The following is a 3,198-nucleotide window of genomic DNA, read 5'->3' as shown; positions in this document are numbered from 1 at the left end:
CCCCCCCCCAAAATAAAAAACCAAAAAAACAAAACAAAACAAACAAAATTTGAATTTGAGAAAACCCCCCTTAAGTTTGGGCATATTATAGATAACCCCACTCTACTTTGAAAATTAGTGAGCCCCCCTCATAGATGAGGTGTCTCACAAAAAACCCAATCTTTCAAACTTTTCTTACCAAACCCCCGACATCATTTCAAAATTTAAAACAATTGAAATAGCCTTTTGAAAATCAACCCATTCAGTTATGAAGAAACCTCCGACCGGTTACAATGTTTTTTCCCTCCCGCTTTCTACTATCTTTCTCTTGTCCCAAAAACAGTCCAGAGTACTTTTTTGAGTAAGGTGTATTTTCATCTTTTTTAGTCACCTACGTGTCATATGACATGCTAAACCTAATGGTGTTAGCTTTAAAAGAGAGAAGAGTTCATGGGGGCTTCTTGAATTTTCAAAATTTAGGGGCGTTTCTCAAATTAAAATAGTTGAGGGTGTTTTCTCAAACACACCTCGTATTTGAGCGGAGTTGAGTGAAAAGTTTAGGGGGTTATCTCAAATTCTCAGAGTTGAGGGGGATTGTCTACAATACATGCTCAAACTTGAGGGGGTTTTTCTCAAATTAAAACAGTTGAGAAAGGGTGTTTCAAAATTGACCCGTGATTTTATGTAGAGACTACGTGAGTTTATATTTAAATATAAGATTATGAGATTTTTTTGTGAATATGGATAGTTATAATCCGATAAGGATTACAAAATATTTGATCATTAGAATTTTCTAATAGTCAATAGTTTTACATTTGATGAGGATTCTTAGGTTTGAATATATTTCTACATTTAAATATATGATTATGAGATTTTTTTTTTAAAAAATGGGTAGTTATCTACTCCTCTACACTTATAGGAGGATCAAAAGAATTATTGTTCATGCTACAGTAAATAAATCCTGCAGTAAATGCTACAGTTAATCTTTGGGTCCGCCTTTGAGTATAGAGGAGTAAATTTACTGTTTATACTATAGTATTTTACTGTATTATGAACAGTACCCTTTTAAGTATGGAGCAGTAGATATGATTTTTAATTTTAAGCATACAACAATCAAATTAAATGTATTAAACCTTAGAGGGAGGCAGGTTCAAAATGCAATGCTTAAAAAAAATCAAGGGGCCGTGTTTTGCAAGGGGCACACTAGTAATCTAATAAGGATACAAAATATTTGATTATTGGAATTTTCTAATTTTGGATAATTTTAATAATTTGACGAGAATTCTTAGATGAATATAAGATTAGGTGTCGATTTGTCATCTTTTGATAGACAGATGGACACATGTACTTATGACACATGTTAGTTTTTTGTGCCTTTTATGATAAAAGAATGAGGTTTATATATGTGAAGGAGGTGAGACTCTATGGAGTTCTCCTGTAGCACAGCTAACTTCTGATTTTAACATTTATCTTTCTCTGCAGGTAGTGATCTGACCTAGGAAAATGATTGGGGTTAGGTGATTAGTTCTCAAGAAGCTTGGTAATTAATATGCTACGGAGGCAAGGCAACTTGGATGATTTGCTATATTGCCATTTTTGCTCTCATGAGTATGTAGGTTTCTTTCTGTATTGGTTCCTTAAATCTTTCATAATCTGAAATTAGTCCCAGAATATTGCTATTTCCTGTTATGCCAAACACCCAACATCTAGGGAAGGCAAATAATATGACGTCACATGTATCATGACTCACCCTGAAGTCAACTATGACCAAAGACCATATTAACGAACATATGAGCTTCGACACCAGACAGAGACCCAAGTAGAACGGCGAGGCAATTTGGATACAACATTGGCGTGGCAATTTGGATGGTTTGCTATAGTGCAAGCAACCATTTTGCAGCCATTTGCGTATAATCTTAGGTAGTCTATGATAGTTTTGTGCAAAAGACCCCCAAAGCTCCTCGTGGTTTTCTGAAATTTACCCTTATTAGTTTGTGATGATTTATCTTGCTTTTGAAGTGTGAGTGATGCCTTCTGAAGCATGATGATATCTTTTAGCATATCTCCGGCTTCCAAATTTAGTGTTCTGATGTTGGTCTCCTCTTACATCTTGCTTATTTATTCTTCGAAATGATGATGATTTGCCTTTTCATTGGGATCAAGGATTTTATGGCGATTTTTCTTCATATACTACATATAAAATAGGATTGTTATTTTGAAACTTTTGATAGCCTCTTTCCCCCCTCAATTTTTCTAAGGGGTTTTTGGTTATAAACCAAAAGTTCAGCCCCCATTTACTTTAAAGCCGACATAGTTCTATATGTTCCCATTGTCCCAAAATACAAAGGTTACTTGGGTTAATTGCAGATAAATCCCTTGTACTATTACCCAATTGCGGACGGACCCGTTATAGTTCTATTGTTGCAAATAGACCCCCTCAGGAAACTTTTTGCACTCTTTTAACTATCAGGAGGTCTATCCTAATTAATTTTAAGGTTATTTGTGGATAGACCCCCTGTACTACTGCCAATTTGAATTTAATACTCCTGTAGTTCAATTGTTATAGATTGGTCCTTAAATACCTTGTAGTTTCACATGCTTCTCACCTTTGAGAGTGTCTACATTGGTTAATGGCCAGGCAATGGTCTGCTATTCAGCAGGCCATCCTGTTGCACCCATCCTTTCACATCTGATTAGAAGGGCTGATCTGAGCTTTTTGTTCAATTTATTCTACCTACCGTTGCTGATAAAGAGGATCTGAAAAGTGAGTAAAATTCTAGTGTTTTGTGTACTTTTTCATATGGTGCCCAAGTGTCAATGTAAATCAGTATATTTCCTTGCAAATAGAGTGAAACATTATGGTTTTATTCTGCAAAGTTAGCCTCTTTTTTTTTTCTCCCCCTTAAAAGTATATGGTTAAGTAATTATGGTTTGCCGAATGAAGATGGTTGTTGTTAATTTGGGTCTTTAAATTTGTCCCTTAAATGTTTAACTGGTCCCCCAACTCATTGAAATTGCTATTAAGTCCCCAAAATCTTTCGTATTCTCTTCACCACTGCATAGATGATGATGATTTCTGTCCTTCGCGAAATTTTGTATAATTTTTCCCAAAAAACTTTTGGTCCCTTCCACTTCCTAAACCACAACCGTATCTGCTTCATATGAAAAGATAGGGGTGTTTAGTGGGAAAAACAAAGTTCAGGAGACCGGGGTCTTTCG

The 3,198-nt window shown here is 35.3% G+C and overlaps 1 long non-coding RNA gene across 14 annotated transcripts in view; it reads left to right on the top strand.

Annotated features, from left to right (window-relative positions):
- LOC109841222 overlaps positions 1 to 3,198 on the top strand; it is a 14,901-nt gene that overhangs the window by 5,917 nt on the left and 5,786 nt on the right. For 10 of the 14 annotated variants that reach the window (XR_002247205.1, XR_002247197.1, XR_002247199.1 and 7 more), the window contains one exon: positions 1,462 to 1,591. This is a non-coding gene — a long non-coding RNA (uncharacterized LOC109841222). The remainder of the gene's footprint in view (positions 1 to 1,461; positions 1,592 to 3,198) is intronic. The other 4 variants (XR_002247204.1, XR_002247206.1, XR_002247198.1 and 1 more) reach the window with 1 other exon arrangement.

Source organism: Asparagus officinalis, chromosome 5 (assembly GCF_001876935.1).
Source record: "Asparagus officinalis chromosome 5, Aspof.V1, whole genome shotgun sequence".
In the NCBI taxonomy this organism is placed as follows: Eukaryota; Viridiplantae; Streptophyta; class Magnoliopsida; order Asparagales; family Asparagaceae; genus Asparagus; species Asparagus officinalis.
The sequence above is the reverse complement of the archived record's forward strand: the minus strand, read 5'-3'. Positions and strand labels throughout refer to the sequence as shown.